The sequence below is a fragment of the Eulemur rufifrons genome, chromosome 1 (assembly GCF_041146395.1).
Source record: "Eulemur rufifrons isolate Redbay chromosome 1, OSU_ERuf_1, whole genome shotgun sequence".
NCBI lineage: Eukaryota > Metazoa > Chordata > Mammalia > Primates > Lemuridae > Eulemur > Eulemur rufifrons.
Window position 1 is genome coordinate 30060009 of NC_090983.1, and position 11444 is coordinate 30071452.

Genomic DNA, 11444 nt, shown 5'->3' on the forward strand with positions numbered 1-11444 from the left:
TTCTTTTATTTTATTTTTGAGACAGTCTCACTCTGTTGCCCAGGCAAGTGCCGTGGCATCAGTCTAGCTCACAGCAACCTCAAACTCCTGGGCTCAAGTGATCCTCCTACCTCAGCCTCCCCAGTAGCTGGGACTACAGGTGTGCACCACCATGCCCGGCTAATTTTTCTATATTTGATAGAGACGGGGTCTCGCTCTTGCTCAGGCTGGTCTTGAACTCTTGACCTGAAGTGATCCTCCCACCTTGGCCTCCCAGAGTGCTAAGATTACAGGTATGAGCCACTGCACCCAGCCCTCATTTTTCAAAGATTTAATGCAAATAAAGTTTTTAACTTTATGACTTGGGTGTACCCTGTAATAAAATCATATAATTTTTAAAAAGATGTCTTGGTGTGGATGGGGATTATGTACACACAATTCTTACCATTAATATACAATCATACCACTTAATATTAGCTTTGTAAGCTTTAAAAATAAACAAATATGTATTCCAAAAACTTCGACACTTAGGTCTAGTACTAGTTCTCGATTGGGGCCATTTTGTAAGGAACAAAATTAGTCCTATTTTATTATATGGCTATAAAATATCTTTAAGTTGCATCTCATTTAAGATTTTACTCTAATTTATTACAAAAATTTCAAAAAACCTGTAGTTATCTCTTGGGCTACAAAAGTAAGAGAAACTTTATTTTATAATGTTCTATTCTTTTTTGAATTCTGTATACTATACCTGTATTGCTTCAGAATAAAATTTTTAGGAAGGGGTTTGAAAAGTAAAAGAGCTTTCTACTAATGGCAATATGGCAAATTAGATATCATAGAAGATCTCTGCTTACAAAACAAAAAATAGAAAGTTGGCCTATAACAAAATCTATATTTTGGAACCAGGCTCTGCGATAGGAATTAACAAGAATCAAAAGCCATTTCCCAACCCGTTGGGCCCCCAAAAAAGAAAAGCAAAAGCTGTAAGCTAAAACCTAAGAGATGAGCATAAGCAAAGAGGAAATTTTTCCCGAGGGCAATCCTAATACACAGGGTTTCTGGCTAAGAAATTGAGACCTGGAAAAGCAACTGGTAGGGGAGGAGAACTTAAAACTCTCAGGATAAGACTAAGAACCTGAAAAGTCCTGGGTGAAGAGTATAATCTGGATTCTAGCAAGAAAAAATAATGCTACTATTTAGAGGAAGGCAAATATAATTAAGGCACCAGTTTCCTTTCATATTAAGATCAACCAAAAATAAGCTCACAATGAAAGAGTATCAAACATACAAGAAAATAAGCCACCATGAGAGAGAGAGAGCCAATAGATTTAAATGGCCCTGAAGACTTCCAATATTGGAACCATCTATTACTGAATATAATGTAATTATTTAATGTCTAGAGAAATAAAGGAAAAAAATCAAAGGGATGAGTAAGTAACAAAAACTATAAAAAGTTTAATTTGAAAAAATCCAAATAGAACTTTCAGAAATTAAAAATTGCTGAAATTAAAAAGTCAATCTCCAAAAAGCTCAATGAACTGCAAATAGATTCAACCCCAACAGGTGCTCTCTGAGGCATATTATAGTTAAATTGTCAAAAGTCAAAGACAAAGAAAGAATTCTAAAAGCAGCAAAAGTATCAAGTCACATATAAAGGAATCCTCATTACATTAACAGTGAATTTCTCAGCAGAAACCCTACAGGCCAGGAGGGAATGGGATGATATATTCAAAGTACTGAAAGAAAAAAACCTGTCAGCCAAGAATATTATACACAGAAAAGCTATTCTACAGAAATGAAGGAGAAATAAAATCGTTCACAGAAAAGAAAAAACTAAGAGACTATATTGCCACTAGAGTGGCCTTACAAGAAATGCTCAAGGGAGCCTTACATCTAGAAGTGAAAAGATGACAACCAACATCATGAAAACATGTAAAACTATAAACCTCACTGGTAGAGTAGATCTACAGAGGAGAAAAAGAAAGAAATCAAACCTTATTGCTACAGAAAATCACCCAACCATAGAAATAAATAAGAGAGGAAGTAAGAAACAAAGTATCTACAAAACAACCAAAAACAATCAATAAAATGACAGGAGTAAGTCCTTATCTATCAATAATAACCTTCAATGTAAATGGACTAAATTGCTCATTTAAATGATACAGAATGAATGGATAAAAAAATACAAGACCCAGCTATATGCTGCCTAAAAGACACTCACCTCAAAAGTAAAGACTCCCATAGACTGAAAATAAAGAGACGGAAAAAGATATTTCATGTAAATGGAAACCAAAAATGAGCAGGAACAGTTATATCAGACAAAACAGACTTCAAGTTAAAAGCTACAACAAGGGACAAAGAAGGAAATTATATAATAATAAAGGGATCAATTCAGCAAGAGAATATAACAATGTAACATATATGCACCTAACACTGGAGCACCCAATATATAAGGCAAGTATTATTAGCTCTAAACAGAGAGATAGACCACGATACAATAATAGTTGGGGACTTCAACACCCCACTTCCAGCATTGGACAGATCATCTAGACAGAAAATCAACAAAGAAACATTGGATTTAAACTGCACCACAGACCAAATGAACATAACAGTTATTAACAGAACTTTACACCCAACAGCTGAAAAATAGTCATTCTTTTGATCATCACATGGAATATTCTTGATGACTAACCGTACGTTAAGACACAAAATAAGTCTCAAAACATTTTTAAAAATTGACATCATATCAAGTATGATTAAAGATAAAATCTAACCACAATGGAATAAAACTAGACATCAATAACGAGGAATATTTAAAAGTACACTAAAACATCAAAATTAAACAATGTGCTCCTGAACGACTGACCAATGGGTGAAGGAATAAATTAAGAATGAAATTAAAAGATTCCTTGAAATAAATGAAAATAGAAATGGAAAAATAGAAAATACCCTTCTCAACTGGGACACTAAAACCCCACAGCATGTGAAAGTCTTTCTTTATGAAAGCCATTCTGGAAAGTTTAGAAAAGGGGATTGTTTTGCTACATACATAAACACCAACACGGGGCCACTAAAAACATAAAAAAGCAAGGAAAGATGACATACCAAAGGTGACCCTTAAACAACATGGGTATTAGGGGCACCAACTATTCATGCAGTCAAAAATCTGTGTATAACTTTTGTCTCCCCCAAAACTTAGCTACTAATAGACTATTGTTGAACAGAAGCCTTACCAATAACATAAACAAGTCAATTAACACATATTTTGTATGTTATATGTATTATATACTGTATTCTTACAATAGAGTAAACTAGAGAAAAGGTTATTAAGAAAATTATAAGGAAGAATATATTTACTAATCATTAAGGGGAAATGGAGCATCATAAAGGTATTCATCTTTGTCATCTTCACACACAGTAAGCTAAAGAGGAGGAAGGGTTGGTCTTGCTGTCTCAGGGGTGGCAGAGGCTGAAGAAAATCTGCATAAAGGACCTGTGAAATTCAAATTTGTTACAGTTGTTCAGGGTTAACTGTACACTCTCTAGTAACAGACTCCCAATGATAAGAAAATTAACAAATTGCCAGAAAAGAAATTCAAATAATGATCTTAAAGGAACTCAACGAGATATAAGAAAATACAGATAGATAATTCAACAAAATCAGAAAAATAATTCATGATATGAATGAGAAATTCAACAAAGGGAAATCATAAAAAGAACCAAACAGAAATCCTACAGCTGAAGAATTCAATGAATGAAATAAAAAACACAACAGAAAGCTTCAACAGCAGACTCAGTCAAGCAGAAGAAAGAATTTCTGAACTTAAAAATAGGTTATTTGATATTAGTCAGAGAAAACAAAAAAAGAAATAAGAATGAAAAAGAGGGAAGAAAGCTTACACCATAAAATACTATAAAACATTGATGAAAGAAATTGAAGAGAACACAAAAAAATGGAAAAACATCCCATGTTCACAGATTGGAAGAATTAATATTGTAAAAATGACCATATTACCTAAAGCAATCTACAGATTCAATGCAATCCCCATCAAAATTCCAATGCCATTCTTCACAGAAATAGAAAAAAAAAATCCTAAAATTCGTATGGAACCACAAAAGACCCTGAACAGCCAAAGCCATCCTGAGCAAAAAGAATGAAGCTGTAGGCATTACGCTATCTGACTTCAAAATACACTACAAAGCTCCAGTAACCAAAATAGCAAGGTACTAGGATAAAAACAGACACATTAGACCAATGGAACAAAAGAAAGAGTACAGAAATAAATCTACGTGCTTAGAGCCTACTGATTTTCAATGTGGGCACAAAGAATATTCCCTGGGGAAGGGAGTGTCTCTTTAATAAATGGTGCTAGGAAAACTGGATATCTATATTCAGAAGAATGAAATTAGACCTTTATCTTTCATTCTATATAAAAATCAACTAAAATGGATTAAAGACTTAAATGTGGTATCTGAAACTATAAAACTACTAGAAGAAAACATAGAAGAAATGCTTTAGGAGATTGGTCTGGGCAAAATTTTATGGCTAAGACTCCAAAGCACAGGCAACAAAACAAAAATAGACAAATGGGATTATGTCAAGCCAAAAAGCTTCTGCACAGCAAAGGAAATAAGCAACAGAGTAGAGGGACAACCTGCAGAATGGGAGAAAATATTTGCAAACTATTCATCTGACAAGGGTTTAATATCCAGAACACATAAGGAACTCTAACAACTCACAAGCAAAAAAACAAATAATGTGATTAAAAAATGGCAAATGAGCTGAACAGACATCTCTTAAAAGAAGACATACAAACGGCCACCAACGTATGAAAAAATAATCAACTTCATTAATTATCAGGGAACTGCAAAGCAAACGCACAATGAGGTATCATCACACCCCAGTTACAATAGCTATTACCAAAAGGACAAAAAATAACAAATGCTGGTAAGGATATAAAGAAAAGGGATTTTTTTATACAATGTTTATTGGAATGTAAATTAGTATAGCCATTATGGGAAACAGTATGGAGGTTCCTGAAAAAACTACAAATGTAACTACCATATGATCCAGTAATCCCACTACTAAGAATTTACCCAAAAGAAAGGAAATTGGTACGTTGAAGAGATATCTGTGCTCCCATGTTGATTATAGTACTATTCACAATAGCCAACATATAGAATCAAGCTAAGTGTCCATCAACTGATGAATGGATGAAAAAAATGTGGTATCTATAAAACTTGAAATACTATTTAGTCATAAAAAAGAATAAAATTCTGTCATTCACAGCAACATGGATGAGCTTGAAAGACTTATGTTAATGAAATAATCCAGGCACAGAAAGACAAATACTGCATATTCTCACTCATATGTGCATGCTAAAAAAGTTGATATCAGAGAAGTAAGGAGTAGAACAGTGGTTACCAGAGGCGGGGAAGGGTAGTGGAAGGAGGAGAACAGCCAGGCTGTTGCCCAGGCTGGACTCAAGTGATACTCCTGCCTCAGCCTCCAGAGTAGCTGGGACTACAGCCACATGCCACCATGCCTGGCTTCTAAGAGTTCTTTATTTTGATTTTTCAATGTAAGCACTATTATGATAGATCAACTAAGATTATGAATTTGTCAGTTATAAAATATGTTAATGTTTACTGAATGCTTACTATCCTTAATAACTATTATCTAGATCTAGAACAATCACTCTACTATTCTGTGATATAGGGCCTATTTTCATCACCATTTTACAGAAAAGGAAACTGAGGCTCATTGCTGGAGGTTACAACTTTACCATTTATTGAGCACTTACCATAATAAGGCATTAGGCTAAAAGTGTTTTGCCTTCTTTTATTTAGCCCTTTCAACAACCCTGTGACTCAGTTACTTGCTCCAATTTACACATAAGACTCAGGCAAGTTAAGTAACTTTCCCAAGATTATAAATATACTAAGTAGCAGAGCAAGGACTCAAACCTACAGGTGTCCATCCCAAAGCCTATACTCTTATTATTACAATATAAACTTTCAATGCAACACACAAAGCTCCCTCCTTCCTTTATTAGTAAAAAACCAACAGCTTTAACTCTTTTTTGGATAAGTTAACAAATTAAAGATGTTAAAAGAAAGTCTTTGCTCCTTTTTGTTTTCAGCTTTTCCTGGTTGAAATTTAATTAGAAGCAGTCCCTAACATACAAAAAGCTCTCCTGCATGCAATCTGAGGATCTTCAACCCCACCCAAAAGTTAGAGCTCCAACTATGTAGGCCTTCTAACTATTGAGAAAACATTCTGTAAAACAGACTCAGGAGTGGAGCTTGGGAAAGAGTTATAAAAAGTGCTAATAATACCTTAAAGGAAAGAATTCCAAAAACTTACTCCCAGTTTCCTTACAAGTGCCCTGATTCCACTGCAAATTATCCTTATTAGCCTAATTTTTTTTTCACTTTATGTACTTTTTCTCACACTATCTGAAATTTCAGGGAAATTTTCATTGGTGTTAATCAGCATTTTCCTTTAAAAAGAAAAAACTCTGGAGAGAGTATCTGCCATTAACAAATTTATATAAATTTATTAATATATAAGGATAGCTTTCTTCCTTTAAGATGAGTTATTAATAAAAACAGCTACCCTGAGGGAGTAAAAAGTTTAATTTGGAGGTGAGAAAGCAAGACATCTGAGGTTCGATTCAGTAGGCCTGAGCTAGATAAAGCAGTGAAGACCGAAGGAAGTACGATTGTTCCAGGGAAGCATACGATTAACATTAATAGTGTAAGGGTTGAGGATGATATAGGCAGAGGAAGATTGCCAAACACAAACCACCTACTTCAGAATTTTGCCCAGACTGGGATTTTGCCAGTGGAAGAAAGATAACTTCATTTTCTATTATTTCCTGAAAACAAAAGTGGGTTTTAATGACTACTGACCTAACCCATTGTTGAAATGGAGATTAAAAGTACATTTTAAAGGTGCAGACACCCTTGAAAAAATAACTTGAATGCAGCAAAAAGTGTTACTCCTTCCTCCCTGTTTTCTTTCATCAATTCTTCAAGCCTGACAACTGCAGGGTAACTTAAAATACGCTATTTTCTCACCTATCCTCAATGGCAGTACAAGTTATAATTATTATCCCTAAGTCCCAACTCTGTCAAAGTTTTTAAGAATAAAGATATTAATATTAAATAACTAAATGTTCTTTTCCTCCTGGTAACCATAAATAGAACAAAATATCCATATATAAAGTGTAATTTGACTTTTTTATTAATATGTTAATAGATAATAGTCAACTTTTTAAATAAAACTATTATTTCAATTAGTTAAAAATAAAATTATTACCTTCAAGCAGTGGCTCAAGTTTAAATTCCAGGCCTCAAGAATTCTACTACCCCCAGAAATGCCCTTTCTTGTCCATTGAAGTTCTTCCTTTTGGGGGGACTAAATCATGATAGTTGTAGCTTTATTTATGTGAAAGCTATAGCTGTGTCTTCAGAGCAGCATTTTCTCTGTAATGAGAAGGTATTCAATGGATATTTTATTTTCCTACACATAAACTACTAGATTTCATTATTCGGGTTTTATTTAAAAATAACCATTACCAGCCTGGTATGGTAGAACCATCAATTGACTCAGTTGAAGAGAACTAAAACCAGGACTGACTTTACAGGTAACTGCAGGTGTTCTGGAGCAGGTGATTTAATCTCTCTGTGCCTATTTCCTTATGTAAAATTAGGGATCTGAACTAAGGTTTAAACTCTCTCATTCTATGATTACCACTAAAACAAATACCTCTGCAGCAAAGTACATTTTTTCCTCAATGAAAATACTTGCCAATAGGGCATCTTTTGGAGCCACAAGAAGCTTGAAAATAAAGGTTCTCTTCCTCATTTTCCCCTCCCAGATTCTAGAATTGACAAGCTGATTTCTTAAGCAAGACATATTAGGACTGGATAAAGAGCAGAAATAAAGAAGTATTAAATATGGAATCTAAACAGTTAATAATGATCGGACCTCAGAAAACACAGTTATTAAATTTTGCTGGCAAACTGCATTCCAGAATGTTTCGTATCACATTTAAAAAGTGGATTTGTTACATATCAAAAGTAAAAATTAGAACCTATAAAATTAGTAGTTCAGTTTTTATTTACAGGCAGAAAGGACTTTTTATTACTTATAAGTAGTGAATGCATAACAGAGACTAGTCAGGCTGTCATTACTCATATCTCTATAAAAGGACCATACTTGACTATTGCTATTTTGTTTTTGTTCAATAGCAATTCTATTTGTTCAAGCCTTTAGAGGTAATTTCTCAGGGGTAATTTCTAAAAAACTGTCAACATCCAATTGAGTTTTGCTCAAAGACTTCTGTGCATTAAAATATGTATGTTAAAACTGGTAATCTAAGGATAAATCCCCAAACAGGATAATTGAAGGATGAAGCCACTTCAAGTTTAGTCTTAGAGTCTCTTTTAATTCCAGGCACCTTGGTTAATGTTCCAAGATTTAAAGGATCTTGAAATCTATTCAATATCAGCATCAGATCTTAACTACATATTAACTACATTAAAAATACTGCTCAAAAGTACCTCAGAAAATAAAATTTCCCTCATCTTTCACACATAAGTGACATAATGTTCCTTTTATATGTGCAAAATTGCTATGAATCAGTGGTGTCAAAAATTAAAACAAGATTCCTAATTCACAAATATTTTAATAGGATAATTTATTTTTTTAAAGATGGGTTTTGAAAGTTATGTGTTCAATTAACATCAAAAATTTAAATGTATGCAAATATATATAAACAATAACATATTAACTTTATTTTTCAGGGAAAAACAATCTAAGGCTGGTATTCACAGTGTCTCTTCTCTCTCTTACAGTTTGTCCTCCCTATAAGCTTCCCTGTAATCTTGTTTTCTACCCATTTCTTGCCCTGCACACAAACTTTTTTACCTCTTTGCTCTTTAATTGAGAGCTTTACAAATTATTTCATTTAATCCTTGCAATGACTCTGAGGTAGATCTTTTTATCTCTATAGATAAGAAAACTGAAACTGTCAAGTAACTTGCTTAGGATCACAGAGAGCATTAGGTTCAGATTCAAAACTAAGTAGGAAAAAAACACAAAAAACAATTAGGACTCAAAGCCCATGCATAGTCTTTATGTCATATTACACTATGCCATTATACACAGGAAAAAAGAAACTATAATAAAGAGAAATATATTTTCCAAACTGTGGGTCTCCAGATAATAACTGTCTCCCTCAGGATCACAGCAAATGAATCTTGTAGAAAGTCTGAGAACCAAACGCTTGCAGTTAATGTTCTAACTAAACGTAAGAAAAACACTCAAAGTAAAAGCATTAGCTATCCTAGGTACTGCTTGGAGGCAACACCAGACATGATACACAAATCACTGTTGAAAAAATCCCAAACACATAATACTGGGTGTTCAGTTACTTTGGAATACTTATTAACTAATTTTTCCTTAAGTAAAGGTCAAATGAAAAATATATTTTGGTGGCTTCCGGATTTCCGCTTTGTAAATTGAGTTTTATTATGCATATGTTCAGGTTATGTATTTTCCTGATATTTTTCAATCCAAATTAAGATCAAACGGTATTGACTCTATTAGGTATTGTATCTTATTTTGATAAATTTCAAATTAATGATTAACTATACATTTTTAAAAGATATTTTAACCAATGATATATTATCAAAAATATGGATTCAATAGCAAGACTTCAATTAAGAAAGTGTTTCAAGCTTCAGGTGCCCCAATTTATTTAATGTGTAAATCTTCACCATCACAATGAATCACATGGTCAAATGACCACGGCTTCTATTAGCAAGTTCAATCCTAACAAGCGATTTCCTGGGGCTTCAGCACAGAGACTTTTTTTTCTTCCACCCATGTGTCTATTTTCCCTTATTTGTTCATGCTGTCAAAGCTTCAAGTTAAGCTTGAATTGATAACTATTATGATGGTAATAATAATTAACACATACTGAGTACTTTCTATGTGGCATTTTATTCTCACAGTTAACCAAACCGTGGCACAAAGAGGTTAAGTAGCAGAGGCAGGATTTGAACCCAGGAATTCTGTTCCAGGGCCCCGCATTCTATGAGTACACTGAAAATAGTGCTTTTACTGTCATTGCTCTCTAATAAAAGATTATTTTTTGCTTCCAATTGTTTAAATCTCTTCTCATTTTCTACGGTTGATATATATATTAGGCGTCCACTGAACTGCAGTACATTGTTACGCAACGTAAAAAAGGAAAGCTTTAGTTGTCTTCACCTGCACACATACCGCTCTGCCCATAAATTTTGCAATCCAGTTCTGCCTGATTCTAAACTGCAGTATCTTGAAGTCCCTCTCTTGGAGCTTTTTCTGGCGAAGGCCTTAAAAAAATGACTTTGGAATCTGGATAGTTCTCTCTCCATCCATTCTCCCTCAGAAAAACAACTATATTGAATTAGAGTAATACTTAGGACCACTGAGAACAAGACATAAGCCATTGGGTAACTTCAAGACAAAAAAAAGCAGGGGAGAAGGTGTGGGAGGGTGCTTTCCCCCTTTTAAACATAAGGTATAAAAGGGCTCAGAATAGGGGAAAAAAGACCCTAAAAAGCGGGGTGCGGGGCAACACGTAGGACCACACGCTGGGCGCTCCGCCCAAGGGGTCCGGGTACGTCTCCGCGACAGTAGCGTGTCCTGCGGCTCAGCAACCCTCCTCCTAACCTCCTCCTCCAGCCAGCCTCCCCGGCGCCCGCGAGCCCCCTCCCGGGTCGGAGGTAGTAGGCCCTGCCATGGAGGACCCCAAAAAGGCGCCGAGGCGGGAGGTGGAGGCAGCCGCCAGTGCCGAAATGCTGCTGGGGGCGGGGGCCGGCAGTTCCTTGAGCCCGGGTGGGTCAGGAGGTGACTGGAGGAGGAGGAGAGAGAGGAGGAAGAAAGGGGGGTTGGGAGGTAGCGTCCGGTCCGTGGGCGCAGACAGCTCTGCCAAACCTCCGACTCCCCCAGTCCTGCCGCCGCCGAGAGCCCCACAAGGCGAGGAGGGAAGTCCGCCGGAGCAGAGGGGAGAAAATTCAAAACGAGTCTACTCAACCTCGTCTTGGCTCCGAGGCCCCGCCATGGAGACCAGCACAATGCGCAGGCGCACCCCTCTGGGAGAGCGCGGGGCAGTCCCAAGAGATTAGGACCACAGTCGGCCACCGTCGTCCGTTTCCCTTCTGATTCGATCTTTTTTTTCGTGTTTCCGCCCCTCGCTTGGATCTAAAACCTGAAGCTAGAGTCGGAGAACCCAGGAAAAATCTCGGCCGAATGAGGTTCTGGCTGGAGATATGCATGAGCAAAGGAATCTGGCAAAGCTTTAGTGAATCAAACCTCAAGACAGAGGAAACTTAATAGGTATCTGGCTGGAGTCAGAAAGATCTAATGCAAATAAAATATCCTGAGGGCAGCGTGTCAAAATGAC

General features: G+C 35.8%; 1 protein-coding gene across 1 annotated transcript in view; it reads right to left on the reverse strand.

Annotated features, from left to right (window-relative positions):
* CARF (calcium responsive transcription factor) overlaps positions 1 to 7352 on the reverse strand; it is a 43405-nt gene extending 36053 nt beyond the window's left edge. The window contains exon 1 of the mRNA XM_069468601.1: positions 7307 to 7352. The gene's annotated coding sequence lies outside the window, so the exon portion shown is untranslated. The remainder of the gene's footprint in view (positions 1 to 7306) is intronic.
* Between the last annotated feature and the right edge of the window lie 4092 nt (positions 7353 to 11444).